This window comes from Triturus cristatus, chromosome 5_2 (assembly GCF_964204655.1).
Source record: "Triturus cristatus chromosome 5_2, aTriCri1.1, whole genome shotgun sequence".
Classification (NCBI taxonomy): Eukaryota; Metazoa; Chordata; class Amphibia; order Caudata; family Salamandridae; genus Triturus; species Triturus cristatus.
In genome coordinates this window covers 555,361,388-555,377,889 of record NC_140588.1, presented here as the reverse complement: position 1 = coordinate 555,377,889, position 16,502 = coordinate 555,361,388, and the positions used below count along the sequence as shown (strand labels likewise).

The 16,502-nt window shown below is 33.8% G+C and overlaps 12 non-coding genes across 12 annotated transcripts; 6 read left to right on the top strand and 6 right to left on the bottom strand.

Annotated features, from left to right (window-relative positions):
- The first annotated feature begins 1,160 nt into the window (after positions 1-1,160).
- On the top strand, positions 1,161-1,232 carry TRNAQ-CUG (transfer RNA glutamine (anticodon CUG)). Its single transcript has one exon. It is a non-coding gene; the product is annotated as a tRNA-Gln (tRNA).
- Positions 1,233-2,057: 825 nt separating this feature from the next.
- On the bottom strand, positions 2,058-2,129 carry TRNAQ-UUG (transfer RNA glutamine (anticodon UUG)). The gene has a single exon. It is a non-coding gene; the product is annotated as a tRNA-Gln (tRNA).
- Positions 2,130-4,573: 2,444 nt separating this feature from the next.
- On the bottom strand, positions 4,574-4,645 carry TRNAQ-UUG (transfer RNA glutamine (anticodon UUG)). The gene has a single exon. It is a non-coding gene; the product is annotated as a tRNA-Gln (tRNA).
- A 1,547-nt stretch (positions 4,646-6,192) lies between these two features.
- On the top strand, positions 6,193-6,264 carry TRNAQ-CUG (transfer RNA glutamine (anticodon CUG)). The gene has a single exon. It is a non-coding gene; the product is annotated as a tRNA-Gln (tRNA).
- An 825-nt stretch (positions 6,265-7,089) lies between these two features.
- On the bottom strand, positions 7,090-7,161 carry TRNAQ-UUG (transfer RNA glutamine (anticodon UUG)). The gene has a single exon. It is a non-coding gene; the product is annotated as a tRNA-Gln (tRNA).
- Positions 7,162-8,708: 1,547 nt separating this feature from the next.
- Positions 8,709-8,780, top strand: TRNAQ-CUG (transfer RNA glutamine (anticodon CUG)). Its single transcript has one exon. It is a non-coding gene; the product is annotated as a tRNA-Gln (tRNA).
- An 825-nt stretch (positions 8,781-9,605) lies between these two features.
- TRNAQ-UUG (transfer RNA glutamine (anticodon UUG)) lies at positions 9,606-9,677 on the bottom strand. The gene has a single exon. It is a non-coding gene; the product is annotated as a tRNA-Gln (tRNA).
- A 1,547-nt stretch (positions 9,678-11,224) lies between these two features.
- TRNAQ-CUG (transfer RNA glutamine (anticodon CUG)) lies at positions 11,225-11,296 on the top strand. Its single transcript has one exon. It is a non-coding gene; the product is annotated as a tRNA-Gln (tRNA).
- Positions 11,297-12,121: 825 nt separating this feature from the next.
- TRNAQ-UUG (transfer RNA glutamine (anticodon UUG)) lies at positions 12,122-12,193 on the bottom strand. Its single transcript has one exon. It is a non-coding gene; the product is annotated as a tRNA-Gln (tRNA).
- Positions 12,194-13,740: 1,547 nt separating this feature from the next.
- TRNAQ-CUG (transfer RNA glutamine (anticodon CUG)) lies at positions 13,741-13,812 on the top strand. The gene has a single exon. It is a non-coding gene; the product is annotated as a tRNA-Gln (tRNA).
- An 825-nt stretch (positions 13,813-14,637) lies between these two features.
- Positions 14,638-14,709, bottom strand: TRNAQ-UUG (transfer RNA glutamine (anticodon UUG)). Its single transcript has one exon. It is a non-coding gene; the product is annotated as a tRNA-Gln (tRNA).
- A 1,547-nt stretch (positions 14,710-16,256) lies between these two features.
- On the top strand, positions 16,257-16,328 carry TRNAQ-CUG (transfer RNA glutamine (anticodon CUG)). The gene has a single exon. It is a non-coding gene; the product is annotated as a tRNA-Gln (tRNA).
- The last annotated feature ends 174 nt before the right edge of the window (positions 16,329-16,502 follow it).

Genomic DNA, 16,502 nt, shown 5'->3' with positions numbered 1-16,502 from the left:
TTAGAAGTTTTATTTGGAACAACATCACATTTACTTATAAACATGTAAAAATCAACCTGTACATATGTATCTCTGTATATATAGCTATATGTCTCTGTATATTTATAGGAAAATATAAACATATAGATTATAAAAATAAATATAATTAGTGGAGGTGAAAATCATGAACAGTTGTTGCCTCTCAGCATTTGAAACATGAGTTTCTACTTCTTTCTCTTTTATATGTCCTGAAATTGAGATAGTCACTTTTTACTCATTATTGATCCAACAATACAGTTGATGTATACAAAGCATATCATATGATTTGTGAATAAAGTTCAAAAATGAGAATTTGATCAGTACCTGTGATGCCTCCGACCAAAAGCTTATATTTTACGATTGGAGATCAACTGTTGTAAATCAGCATGAAAAACATTTTCTTTTCACGATTTCCATACTAATATAAAACAACATTTTTACTAGCTGAATGAGATCATCATTTGGGTTCCTCTATGTGTGATTGAAGAAAACTTCTCATTCAAAATGTGCTATTTTCGCCTTATCAATAGCAGGAAAGCTTAAAAAAGTGATGCTGTGAATCACCCGTCTGAAATGCGTTTGAGAAAATCAGGATATGATTTTATAATGGCTAACTACTTTGTGAAGAAATTTGATGTCAAAGTATTGTAAAGTTTGTATTGATGTAACTTGTTCAAGCTGATGGACATTTTGAAAGCATTCAATAATTGACTCTTTCAACCTACTGGTGTTGGATTTGAGCTATCAATGAACAAAGATGAAGAAATGGAAAAGCTCAAGAGTAATAAAAAAAGTCCCTCCAAGGTCTCAAATCGGATCATTGGATGCAAAGTCCAAATTGCCAACCATTGCTCTATGGAGCCACCCATGCAGGAGACAGAGACATTGCTTCAGTAGTCTGGAAATGTAGACTGTTTAATTATGCTACAGGCAAAGATGAACATTGTGATATAACTTTTATATTCTGATAAACATTTGAATATTTAACACTTTTATAGAGAATATAGCGAAAAGAATCAAATCACATTAAAGCTCTATCCACTATGACCATTCAAATGAGATATCTTTGTATCAATATAAGAGAAGGCCATCACTGATGCGCTCTCTTTTGTCTCAATGGAAAAGTCACTCTTGTGTGAGAGGGTTCCATGGTGTAATGGTTAGCACTCTGGACTCTGAATCCAGCGATCCGAGTTCAAATCTCGGTGGGACCTACTACAATTATGAGATTCACTGTTTAACTCATTTTTTAGAATTTGGTCTAGAAAAAACCTAATATCAATGTTTTATACTGATGCGTATGAACGCATAAGTATGTATAGATGCATACATAGCTTTATCCGTCTAGATAGCTGTTAGACAATATGAACATATCAATTATTCATAAACATAAATATTGAAGCTGAACCTAGAAACTGTTCTTTCACATCCACATTGTAAACATGAGTTTATTTTCCTTTCTCATCTATATGGCCAGTAATGAGATAGTTCATTTTTGCTGATTTCTTAGCTGACAACATGCTGGACTTACACAGTGCATTTCATTGTGAATTTCTTTGAAAGTGAATTTCAGATTCACACCTTTGACATGTCTTTCAAAAGATTCAACTTTATTGGTTGTGGAATTACTGTTGAAAATCAGTGTGTAAAATCTTTGTACGTCTGAATTTCAAGATTATTATTCAAACTGCACATCTTCGGTCACCGTAATACAAAGTTTGGCTCCTCAAGTTTTGTTTTAATGAACGCTTTGCAATTAAAAAGTTCCTTGTTCCCCTTATCAATAACAGTAAGATTTTAAAAAGTAATGTCGTGCATCAGGCCCCTGTGATGAGTTTGAGAAACCAGAGTGAGTTTGTAAAATCTCTCATTATTTTGAGCCATTTAGTTTCCAGGTATTGTAAAAATTCTATTATTTGCTCACATCTAGTAAACTTTTAGAGTATAATCAATAAATTAATTTTTCACCCTACCGGTATTAGATATGTGATATTAATGAATACACTTGAAAGAAAATGATTTGGTCAAGAGTCATAAAATGGTCCCACCGAGATTTGAACTCGGATCATTGGATTCAAAGTCCAAAGTGCTAACCATTACACCATGGAACCTCCCATGTGAAAGGAGCGCAAACTGCTGCAGCAATGTGGAAATGTCAAAGTTTTTAATATTCTACTGTCAAAGAGAAACTGAATTGGATTGCTTTCCTATTCTGGTAAACTTTTGCATATTGAACTATGTTGAGGAAGGATGTTGCCCAAAAGACTCAAATAACGTTATAACTCTGTTGAACAGTGGTTTTTACGTGAGATAATATTTTTCAATGAAAGATAAGTTGCCCCCTGAGGCAAATCTCTTCTGTCAAAATGGAAAGCTCACCCTGGTACGGGAGGGTGGATGGTGTCATGGTTAGCACTCTGGACTCTGAAAACGGGGATCTGAGTACAAATTTCAGTGGGACTTATCTGAACTTTACAATTTTCTTTTCCATTCAGTTCTTAGAAGTTTTATTTGGAACAACATCACATTTACTTATAAACATGTAAAAATCAACCTGTACATATGTATCTCTGTATATATAGCTATATGTCTCTGTATATTTATAGGAAAATATAAACATATAGATTATAAAAATAAATATAATTAGTGGAGGTGAAAATCATGAACAGTTGTTGCCTCTCAGCATTTGAAACATGAGTTTCTACTTCTTTCTCTTTTATATGTCCTGAAATTGAGATAGTCACTTTTTACTCATTATTGATCCAACAATACAGTTGATGTATACAAAGCATATCATATGATTTGTGAATAAAGTTCAAAAATGAGAATTTGATCAGTACCTGTGATGCCTCCGACCAAAAGCTTATATTTTACGATTGGAGATCAACTGTTGTAAATCAGCATGAAAAACATTTTCTTTTCACGATTTCCATACTAATATAAAACAACATTTTTACTAGCTGAATGAGATCATCATTTGGGTTCCTCTATGTGTGATTGAAGAAAACTTCTCATTCAAAATGTGCTATTTTCGCCTTATCAATAGCAGGAAAGCTTAAAAAAGTGATGCTGTGAATCACCCGTCTGAAATGCGTTTGAGAAAATCAGGATATGATTTTATAATGGCTAACTACTTTGTGAAGAAATTTGATGTCAAAGTATTGTAAAGTTTGTATTGATGTAACTTGTTCAAGCTGATGGACATTTTGAAAGCATTCAATAATTGACTCTTTCAACCTACTGGTGTTGGATTTGAGCTATCAATGAACAAAGATGAAGAAATGGAAAAGCTCAAGAGTAATAAAAAAAGTCCCTCCAAGGTCTCAAATCGGATCATTGGATGCAAAGTCCAAATTGCCAACCATTGCTCTATGGAGCCACCCATGCAGGAGACAGAGACATTGCTTCAGTAGTCTGGAAATGTAGACTGTTTAATTATGCTACAGGCAAAGATGAACATTGTGATATAACTTTTATATTCTGATAAACATTTGAATATTTAACACTTTTATAGAGAATATAGCGAAAAGAATCAAATCACATTAAAGCTCTATCCACTATGACCATTCAAATGAGATATCTTTGTATCAATATAAGAGAAGGCCATCACTGATGCGCTCTCTTTTGTCTCAATGGAAAAGTCACTCTTGTGTGAGAGGGTTCCATGGTGTAATGGTTAGCACTCTGGACTCTGAATCCAGCGATCCGATTTCAAATCTCGGTGGGACCTACTACAATTATGAGATTCACTGTTTAACTCATTTTTTAGAATTTGGTCTAGAAAAAACCTAATATCAATGTTTTATACTGATGCGTATGAACGCATAAGTATGTATAGATGCATACATAGCTTTATCCGTCTAGATAGCTGTTAGACAATATGAACATATCAATTATTCATAAACATAAATATTGAAGCTGAACCTAGAAACTGTTCTTTCACATCCACATTGTAAACATGAGTTTATTTTCCTTTCTCATCTATATGGCCAGTAATGAGATAGTTCATTTTTGCTGATTTCTTAGCTGACAACATGCTGGACTTACACAGTGCATTTCATTGTGAATTTCTTTGAAAGTGAATTTCAGATTCACACCTTTGACATGTCTTTCAAAAGATTCAACTTTATTGGTTGTGGAATTACTGTTGAAAATCAGTGTGTAAAATCTTTGTACGTCTGAATTTCAAGATTATTATTCAAACTGCACATCTTCGGTCACCGTAATACAAAGTTTGGCTCCTCAAGTTTTGTTTTAATGAACGCTTTGCAATTAAAAAGTTCCTTGTTCCCCTTATCAATAACAGTAAGATTTTAAAAAGTAATGTCGTGCATCAGGCCCCTGTGATGAGTTTGAGAAACCAGAGTGAGTTTGTAAAATCTCTCATTATTTTGAGCCATTTAGTTTCCAGGTATTGTAAAAATTCTATTATTTGCTCACATCTAGTAAACTTTTAGAGTATAATCAATAAATTAATTTTTCACCCTACCGGTATTAGATATGTGATATTAATGAATACACTTGAAAGAAAATGATTTGGTCAAGAGTCATAAAATGGTCCCACCGAGATTTGAACTCGGATCATTGGATTCAAAGTCCAAAGTGCTAACCATTACACCATGGAACCTCCCATGAGAAAGGAGCGCAAACTGCTGCAGCAATGTGGAAATGTCAAAGTTTTTAATATTCTACTGTCAAAGAGAAACTGAATTGGATTGCTTTCCTATTCTGGTAAACTTTTGCATATTGAACTATGTTGGGGAAGGATGTTGCCCAAAAGACTCAAATAACGTTATAACTCTGTTGAACAGTGGTTTTTACGTGAGATAATATTTTTCAATGAAAGATAAGTTGCCCCCTGAGGCAAATCTCTTCTGTCAAAATGGAAAGCTCACCCTGGTAGGGGAGGGTGGATGGTGTCATGGTTAGCACTCTGGACTCTGAAAACGGGGATCTGAGTACAAATTTCAGTGGGACTTATCTGAACTTTACAATTTTCTTTTCCATTCAGTTCTTAGAAGTTTTATTTGGAACAACATCACATTTACTTATAAACATGTAAAAATCAACCTGTACATATGTATCTCTGTATATATAGCTATATGTCTCTGTATATTTATAGGAAAATATAAACATATAGATTATAAAAATAAATATAATTAGTGGAGGTGAAAATCATGAACAGTTGTTGCCTCTCAGCATTTGAAACATGAGTTTCTACTTCTTTCTCTTTTATATGTCCTGAAATTGAGATAGTCACTTTTTACTCATTATTGATCCAACAATACAGTTGATGTATACAAAGCATATCATATGATTTGTGAATAAAGTTCAAAAATGAGAATTTGATCAGTACCTGTGATGCCTCCGACCAAAAGCTTATATTTTACGATTGGAGATCAACTGTTGTAAATCAGCATGAAAAACATTTTCTTTTCACGATTTCCATACTAATATAAAACAACATTTTTACTAGCTGAATGAGATCATCATTTGGGTTCCTCTATGTGTGATTGAAGAAAACTTCTCATTCAAAATGTGCTATTTTCGCCTTATCAATAGCAGGAAAGCTTAAAAAAGTGATGCTGTGAATCACCCGTCTGAAATGCGTTTGAGAAAATCAGGATATGATTTTATAATGGCTAACTACTTTGTGAAGAAATTTGATGTCAAAGTATTGTAAAGTTTGTATTGATGTAACTTGTTCAAGCTGATGGACATTTTGAAAGCATTCAATAATTGACTCTTTCAACCTACTGGTGTTGGATTTGAGCTATCAATGAACAAAGATGAAGAAATGGAAAAGCTCAAGAGTAATAAAAAAAGTCCCTCCAAGGTCTCAAATCGGATCATTGGATGCAAAGTCCAAATTGCCAACCATTGCTCTATGGAGCCACCCATGCAGGAGACAGAGACATTGCTTCAGTAGTCTGGAAATGTAGACTGTTTAATTATGCTACAGGCAAAGATGAACATTGTGATATAACTTTTATATTCTGATAAACATTTGAATATTTAACACTTTTATAGAGAATATAGCGAAAAGAATCAAATCACATTAAAGCTCTATCCACTATGACCATTCAAATGAGATATCTTTGTATCAATATAAGAGAAGGCCATCACTGATGCGCTCTCTTTTGTCTCAATGGAAAAGTCACTCTTGTGTGAGAGGGTTCCATGGTGTAATGGTTAGCACTCTGGACTCTGAATCCAGCGATCCGAGTTCAAATCTCGGTGGGACCTACTACAATTATGAGATTCACTGTTTAACTCATTTTTTAGAATTTGGTCTAGAAAAAACCTAATATCAATGTTTTATACTGATGCGTATGAACGCATAAGTATGTATAGATGCATACATAGCTTTATCCGTCTAGATAGCTGTTAGACAATATGAACATATCAATTATTCATAAACATAAATATTGAAGCTGAACCTAGAAACTGTTCTTTCACATCCACATTGTAAACATGAGTTTATTTTCCTTTCTCATCTATATGGCCAGTAATGAGATAGTTCATTTTTGCTGATTTCTTAGCTGACAACATGCTGGACTTACACAGTGCATTTCATTGTGAATTTCTTTGAAAGTGAATTTCAGATTCACACCTTTGACATGTCTTTCAAAAGATTCAACTTTATTGGTTGTGGAATTACTGTTGAAAATCAGTGTGTAAAATCTTTGTACGTCTGAATTTCAAGATTATTATTCAAACTGCACATCTTCGGTCACCGTAATACAAAGTTTGGCTCCTCAAGTTTTGTTTTAATGAACGCTTTGCAATTAAAAAGTTCCTTGTTCCCCTTATCAATAACAGTAAGATTTTAAAAAGTAATGTCGTGCATCAGGCCCCTGTGATGAGTTTGAGAAACCAGAGTGAGTTTGTAAAATCTCTCATTATTTTGAGCCATTTAGTTTCCAGGTATTGTAAAAATTCTATTATTTGCTCACATCTAGTAAACTTTTAGAGTATAATCAATAAATTAATTTGTCACCCTACCGGTATTAGATATGTGATATTAATGAATACACTTGAAAGAAAATGATTTGGTCAAGAGTCATAAAATGGTCCCACCGAGATTTGAACTCGGATCATTGGATTCAAAGTCCAAAGTGCTAACCATTACACCATGGAACCTCCCATGTGAAAGGAGCGCAAACTGCTGCAGCAATGTGGAAATGTCAAAGTTTTTAATATTCTACTGTCAAAGAGAAACTGAATTGGATTGCTTTCCTATTCTGGTAAACTTTTGCATATTGAACTATGTTGGGGAAGGATGTTGCCCAAAAGACTCAAATAACGTTATAACTCTGTTGAACAGTGGTTTTTACGTGAGATAATATTTTTCAATGAAAGATAAGTTGCCCCCTGAGGCAAATCTCTTCTGTCAAAATGGATAGCTCACCCTGGTAGGGGAGGGTGGATGGTGTCATGGTTAGCACTCTGGACTCTGAAAACGGGGATCTGAGTACAAATTTCAGTGGGACTTATCTGAACTTTACAATTTTCTTTTCCATTCAGTTCTTAGAAGTTTTATTTGGAACAACATCACATTTACTTATAAACATGTAAAAATCAACCTGTACATATGTATCTCTGTATATATAGCTATATGTCTCTGTATATTTATAGGAAAATATAAACATATAGATTATAAAAATAAATATAATTAGTGGAGGTGAAAATCATGAACAGTTGTTGCCTCTCAGCATTTGAAACATGAGTTTCTACTTCTTTCTCTTTTATATGTCCTGAAATTGAGATAGTCACTTTTTACTCATTATTGATCCAACAATACAGTTGATGTATACAAAGCATATCATATGATTTGTGAATAAAGTTCAAAAATGAGAATTTGATCAGTACCTGTGATGCCTCCGACCAAAAGCTTATATTTTACGATTGGAGATCAACTGTTGTAAATCAGCATGAAAAACATTTTCTTTTCACGATTTCCATACTAATATAAAACAACATTTTTACTAGCTGAATGAGATCATCATTTGGGTTCCTCTATGTGTGATTGAAGAAAACTTCTCATTCAAAATGTGCTATTTTCGCCTTATCAATAGCAGGAAAGCTTAAAAAAGTGATGCTGTGAATCACCCGTCTGAAATGCGTTTGAGAAAATCAGGATATGATTTTATAATGGCTAACTACTTTGTGAAGAAATTTGATGTCAAAGTATTGTAAAGTTTGTATTGATGTAACTTGTTCAAGCTGATGGACATTTTGAAAGCATTCAATAATTGACTCTTTCAACCTACTGGTGTTGGATTTGAGCTATCAATGAACAAAGATGAAGAAATGGAAAAGCTCAAGAGTAATAAAAAAAGTCCCTCCAAGGTCTCAAATCGGATCATTGGATGCAAAGTCCAAATTGCCAACCATTGCTCTATGGAGCCACCCATGCAGGAGACAGAGACATTGCTTCAGTAGTCTGGAAATGTAGACTGTTTAATTATGCTACAGGCAAAGATGAACATTGTGATATAACTTTTATATTCTGATAAACATTTGAATATTTAACACTTTTATAGAGAATATAGCGAAAAGAATCAAATCACATTAAAGCTCTATCCACTATGACCATTCAAATGAGATATCTTTGTATCAATATAAGAGAAGGCCATCACTGATGCGCTCTCTTTTGTCTCAATGGAAATGTCACTCTTGTGTGAGAGGGTTCCATGGTGTAATGGTTAGCACTCTGGACTCTGAATCCAGCGATCCGAGTTCAAATCTCGGTGGGACCTACTACAATTATGAGATTCACTGTTTAACTCATTTTTTAGAATTTGGTCTAGAAAAAACCTAATATCAATGTTTTATACTGATGCGTATGAACGCATAAGTATGTATAGATGCATACATAGCTTTATCCGTCTAGATAGCTGTTAGACAATATGAACATATCAATTATTCATAAACATAAATATTGAAGCTGAACCTAGAAACTGTTCTTTCACATCCACATTGTAAACATGAGTTTATTTTCCTTTCTCATCTATATGGCCAGTAATGAGATAGTTCATTTTTGCTGATTTCTTAGCTGACAACATGCTGGACTTACACAGTGCATTTCATTGTGAATTTCTTTGAAAGTGAATTTCAGATTCACACCTTTGACATGTCTTTCAAAAGATTCAACTTTATTGGTTGTGGAATTACTGTTGAAAATCAGTGTGTAAAATCTTTGTACGTCTGAATTTCAAGATTATTATTCAAACTGCACATCTTCGGTCACCGTAATACAAAGTTTGGCTCCTCAAGTTTTGTTTTAATGAACGCTTTGCAATTAAAAAGTTCCTTGTTCCCCTTATCAATAACAGTAAGATTTTAAAAAGTAATGTCGTGCATCAGGCCCCTGTGATGAGTTTGAGAAACCAGAGTGAGTTTGTAAAATCTCTCATTATTTTGAGCCATTTAGTTTCCAGGTATTGTAAAAATTCTATTATTTGCTCACATCTAGTAAACTTTTAGAGTATAATCAATAAATTAATTTGTCACCCTACCGGTATTAGATATGTGATATTAATGAATACACTTGAAAGAAAATGATTTGGTCAAGAGTCATAAAATGGTCCCACCGAGATTTGAACTCGGATCATTGGATTCAAAGTCCAAAGTGCTAACCATTACACCATGGAACCTCCCATGTGAAAGGAGCGCAAACTGCTGCAGCAATGTGGAAATGTCAAAGTTTTTAATATTCTACTGTCAAAGAGAAACTGAATTGGATTGCTTTCCTATTCTGGTAAACTTTTGCATATTGAACTATGTTGGGGAAGGATGTTGCCCAAAAGACTCAAATAACGTTATAACTCTGTTGAACAGTGGTTTTTACGTGAGATAATATTTTTCAATGAAAGATAAGTTGCCCCCTGAGGCAAATCTCTTCTGTCAAAATGGATAGCTCACCCTGGTAGGGGAGGGTGGATGGTGTCATGGTTAGCACTCTGGACTCTGAAAACGGGGATCTGAGTACAAATTTCAGTGGGACTTATCTGAACTTTACAATTTTCTTTTCCATTCAGTTCTTAGAAGTTTTATTTGGAACAACATCACATTTACTTATAAACATGTAAAAATCAACCTGTACATATGTATCTCTGTATATATAGCTATATGTCTCTGTATATTTATAGGAAAATATAAACATATAGATTATAAAAATAAATATAATTAGTGGAGGTGAAAATCATGAACAGTTGTTGCCTCTCAGCATTTGAAACATGAGTTTCTACTTCTTTCTCTTTTATATGTCCTGAAATTGAGATAGTCACTTTTTACTCATTATTGATCCAACAATACAGTTGATGTATACAAAGCATATCATATGATTTGTGAATAAAGTTCAAAAATGAGAATTTGATCAGTACCTGTGATGCCTCCGACCAAAAGCTTATATTTTACGATTGGAGATCAACTGTTGTAAATCAGCATGAAAAACATTTTCTTTTCACGATTTCCATACTAATATAAAACAACATTTTTACTAGCTGAATGAGATCATCATTTGGGTTCCTCTATGTGTGATTGAAGAAAACTTCTCATTCAAAATGTGCTATTTTCGCCTTATCAATAGCAGGAAAGCTTAAAAAAGTGATGCTGTGAATCACCCGTCTGAAATGCGTTTGAGAAAATCAGGATATGATTTTATAATGGCTAACTACTTTGTGAAGAAATTTGATGTCAAAGTATTGTAAAGTTTGTATTGATGTAACTTGTTCAAGCTGATGGACATTTTGAAAGCATTCAATAATTGACTCTTTCAACCTACTGGTGTTGGATTTGAGCTATCAATGAACAAAGATGAAGAAATGGAAAAGCTCAAGAGTAATAAAAAAAGTCCCTCCAAGGTCTCAAATCGGATCATTGGATGCAAAGTCCAAATTGCCAACCATTGCTCTATGGAGCCACCCATGCAGGAGACAGAGACATTGCTTCAGTAGTCTGGAAATGTAGACTGTTTAATTATGCTACAGGCAAAGATGAACATTGTGATATAACTTTTATATTCTGATAAACATTTGAATATTTAACACTTTTATAGAGAATATAGCGAAAAGAATCAAATCACATTAAAGCTCTATCCACTATGACCATTCAAATGAGATATCTTTGTATCAATATAAGAGAAGGCCATCACTGATGCGCTCTCTTTTGTCTCAATGGAAAAGTCACTCTTGTGTGAGAGGGTTCCATGGTGTAATGGTTAGCACTCTGGACTCTGAATCCAGCGATCCGAGTTCAAATCTCGGTGGGACCTACTACAATTATGAGATTCACTGTTTAACTCATTTTTTAGAATTTGGTCTAGAAAAAACCTAATATCAATGTTTTATACTGATGCGTATGAACGCATAAGTATGTATAGATGCATACATAGCTTTATCCGTCTAGATAGCTGTTAGACAATATGAACATATCAATTATTCATAAACATAAATATTGAAGCTGAACCTAGAAACTGTTCTTTCACATCCACATTGTAAACATGAGTTTATTTTCCTTTCTCATCTATATGGCCAGTAATGAGATAGTTCATTTTTGCTGATTTCTTAGCTGACAACATGCTGGACTTACACAGTGCATTTCATTGTGAATTTCTTTGAAAGTGAATTTCAGATTCACACCTTTGACATGTCTTTCAAAAGATTCAACTTTATTGGTTGTGGAATTACTGTTGAAAATCAGTGTGTAAAATCTTTGTACGTCTGAATTTCAAGATTATTATTCAAACTGCACATCTTCGGTCACCGTAATACAAAGTTTGGCTCCTCAAGTTTTGTTTTAATGAACGCTTTGCAATTAAAAAGTTCCTTGTTCCCCTTATCAATAACAGTAAGATTTTAAAAAGTAATGTCGTGCATCAGGCCCCTGTGATGAGTTTGAGAAACCAGAGTGAGTTTGTAAAATCTCTCATTATTTTGAGCCATTTAGTTTCCAGGTATTGTAAAAATTCTATTATTTGCTCACATCTAGTAAACTTTTAGAGTATAATCAATAAATTAATTTTTCACCCTACCGGTATTAGATATGTGATATTAATGAATACACTTGAAAGAAAATGATTTGGTCAAGAGTCATAAAATGGTCCCACCGAGATTTGAACTCGGATCATTGGATTCAAAGTCCAAAGTGCTAACCATTACACCATGGAACCTCCCATGTGAAAGGAGCGCAAACTGCTGCAGCAATGTGGAAATGTCAAAGTTTTTAATATTCTACTGTCAAAGAGAAACTGAATTGGATTGCTTTCCTATTCTGGTAAACTTTTGCATATTGAACTATGTTGGGGAAGGATGTTGCCCAAAAGACTCAAATAACGTTATAACTCTGTTGAACAGTGGTTTTTACGTGAGATAATATTTTTCAATGAAAGATAAGTTGCCCCCTGAGGCAAATCTCTTCTGTCAAAATGGAAAGCTCACCCTGGTAGGGGAGGGTGGATGGTGTCATGGTTAGCACTCTGGACTCTGAAAACGGGGATCTGAGTACAAATTTCAGTGGGACTTATCTGAACTTTACAATTTTCTTTTCCATTCAGTTCTTAGAAGTTTTATTTGGAACAACATCACATTTACTTATAAACATGTAAAAATCAACCTGTACATATGTATCTCTGTATATATAGCTATATGTCTCTGTATATTTATAGGAAAATATAAACATATAGATTATAAAAATAAATATAATTAGTGGAGGTGAAAATCATGAACAGTTGTTGCCTCTCAGCATTTGAAACATGAGTTTCTACTTCTTTCTCTTTTATATGTCCTGAAATTGAGATAGTCACTTTTTACTCATTATTGATCCAACAATACAGTTGATGTATACAAAGCATATCATATGATTTGTGAATAAAGTTCAAAAATGAGAATTTGATCAGTACCTGTGATGCCTCCGACCAAAAGCTTATATTTTACGATTGGAGATCAACTGTTGTAAATCAGCATGAAAAACATTTTCTTTTCACGATTTCCATACTAATATAAAACAACATTTTTACTAGCTGAATGAGATCATCATTTGGGTTCCTCTATGTTTGATTGAAGAAAACTTCTCATTCAAAATGTGCTATTTTCGCCTTATCAATAGCAGGAAAGCTTAAAAAAGTGATGCTGTGAATCACCCGTCTGAAATGCGTTTGAGAAAATCAGGATATGATTTTATAATGGCTAACTACTTTGTGAAGAAATTTGATGTCAAAGTATTGTAAAGTTTGTATTGATGTAACTTGTTCAAGCTGATGGACATTTTGAAAGCATTCAATAATTGACTCTTTCAACCTACTGGTGTTGGATTTGAGCTATCAATGAACAAAGATGAAGAAATGGAAAAGCTCAAGAGTAATAAAAAAAGTCCCTCCAAGGTCTCAAATCGGATCATTGGATGCAAAGTCCAAATTGCCAACCATTGCTCTATGGAGCCACCCATGCAGGAGACAGAGACATTGCTTCAGTAGTCTGGAAATGTAGACTGTTTAATTATGCTACAGGCAAAGATGAACATTGTGATATAACTTTTATATTCTGATAAACATTTGAATATTTAACACTTTTATAGAGAATATAGCGAAAAGAATCAAATCACATTAAAGCTCTATCCACTATGACCATTCAAATGAGATATCTTTGTATCAATATAAGAGAAGGCCATCACTGATGCGCTCTCTTTTGTCTCAATGGAAAAGTCACTCTTGTGTGAGAGGGTTCCATGGTGTAATGGTTAGCACTCTGGACTCTGAATCCAGCGATCCGAGTTCAAATCTCGGTGGGACCTACTACAATTATGAGATTCACTGTTTAACTCATTTTTTAGAATTTGGTCTAGAAAAAACCTAATATCAATGTTTTATACTGATGCGTATGAACGCATAAGTATGTATAGATGCATACATAGCTTTATCCGTCTAGATAGCTGTTAGACAATATGAACATATCAATTATTCATAAACATAAATATTGAAGCTGAACCTAGAAACTGTTCTTTCACATCCACATTGTAAACATGAGTTTATTTTCCTTTCTCATCTATATGGCCAGTAATGAGATAGTTCATTTTTGCTGATTTCTTAGCTGACAACATGCTGGACTTACACAGTGCATTTCATTGTGAATTTCTTTGAAAGTGAATTTCAGATTCACACCTTTGACATGTCTTTCAAAAGATTCAACTTTATTGGTTGTGGAATTACTGTTGAAAATCAGTGTGTAAAATCTTTGTACGTCTGAATTTCAAGATTATTATTCAAACTGCACATCTTCGGTCACCGTAATACAAAGTTTGGCTCCTCAAGTTTTGTTTTAATGAACGCTTTGCAATTAAAAAGTTCCTTGTTCCCCTTATCAATAACAGTAAGATTTTAAAAAGTAATGTCGTGCATCAGGCCCCTGTGATGAGTTTGAGAAACCAGAGTGAGTTTGTAAAATCTCTCATTATTTTGAGCCATTTAGTTTCCAGGTATTGTAAAAATTCTATTATTTGCTCACATCTAGTAAACTTTTAGAGTATAATCAATAAATTAATTTTTCACCCTACCGGTATTAGATATGTGATATTAATGAATACACTTGAAAGAAAATGATTTGGTCAAGAGTCATAAAATGGTCCCACCGAGATTTGAACTCGGATCATTGGATTCAAAGTCCAAAGTGCTAACCATTACACCATGGAACCTCCCATGTGAAAGGAGCGCAAACTGCTGCAGCAATGTGGAAATGTCAAAGTTTTTAATATTCTACTGTCAAAGAGAAACTGAATTGGATTGCTTTCCTATTCTGGTAAACTTTTGCATATTGAACTATGTTGGGGAAGGATGTTGCCCAAAAGACTCAAATAACGTTATAACTCTGTTGAACAGTGGTTTTTACGTGAGATAATATTTTTCAATGAAAGATAAGTTGCCCCCTGAGGCAAATCTCTTCTGTCAAAATGGAAAGCTCACCCTGGTAGGGGAGGGTGGATGGTGTCATGGTTAGCACTCTGGACTCTGAAAACGGGGATCTGAGTACAAATTTCAGTGGGACTTATCTGAACTTTACAATTTTCTTTTCCATTCAGTTCTTAGAAGTTTTATTTGGAACAACATCACATTTACTTATAAACATGTAAAAATCAACCTGTACATATGTATCTCTGTATATATAGCTATATGTCTCTGTATATTTATAGGAAAATATAAACATATAGATTATAAAAATAAATATAATTAGTGGAGGTGAAAATCATGAACAGTTGTTGCCTCTCAGCATTTGAAACATGAGTTTCTACTTCTTTCTCTTTTATATGTCCTGAAATTGAGATAGTCACTTTTTACTCATTATTGATCCAACAATACAGTTGATGTATACAAAGCATATCATATGATTTGTGAATAAAGTTCAAAAATGAGAATTTGATCAGTACCTGTGATGCCTCCGACCAAAAGCTTATATTTTACGATTGGAGATCAACTGTTGTAAATCAGCATGAAAAACATTTTCTTTTCACGATTTCCATACTAATATAAAACAACATTTTTACTAGCTGAATGAGATCATCATTTGGGTTCCTCTATGTGTGATTGAAGAAAACTTCTCATTCAAAATGTGCTATTTTCGCCTTATCAATAGCAGGAAAGCTTAAAAAAGTGATGCTGTGAATCACCCGTCTGAAATGCGTTTGAGAAAATCAGGATATGATTTTATAATGGCTAACTACTTTGTGAAGAAATTTGATGTCAAAGTATTGTAAAGTTTGTATTGATGTAACTTGTTCAAGCTGATGGACATTTTGAAAGCATTCAATAATTGACTCTTTCAACCTACTGGTGTTGGATTTGAGCTATCAATGAACAAAGATGAAGAAATGGAAAAGCTCAAGAGTAATAAAAAAAGTCCCTCCAAGGTCTCAAATCGGATCATTGGATGCAAAGTCCAAATTGCCAACCATTGCTCTATGGAGCCACCCATGCAGGAGACAGAGACATTGCTTCAGTAGTCTGGAAATGTAGACTGTTTAATTATGCTACAGGCAAAGATGAACATTGTGATATAACTTTTATATTCTGATAAACATTTGAATATTTAACACTTTTATAGAGAATATAGCGAAAAGAATCAAATCACATTAAAGCTCTATCCACTATGACCATTCAAATGAGATATCTTTGTATCAATATAAGAGAAGGCCATCACTGATGCGCTCTCTTTTGTCTCAATGGAAAAGTCACTCTTGTGTGAGAGGGTTCCATGGTGTAATGGTTAGCACTCTGGACTCTGAATCCAGCGATCCGAGTTCAAATCTCGGTGGGACCTACTACAATTATGAGATTCACTGTTTAACTCATTTTTTAGAATTTGGTCTAGAAAAAACCTAATATCAATGTTTTATACTGATGCGTATGAACGCATAAGTATGTATAGATGCATACATAGCTTTATCCGTCTAGATAGCTGTTAGACAATATGAACATATCAATTATTCATAAA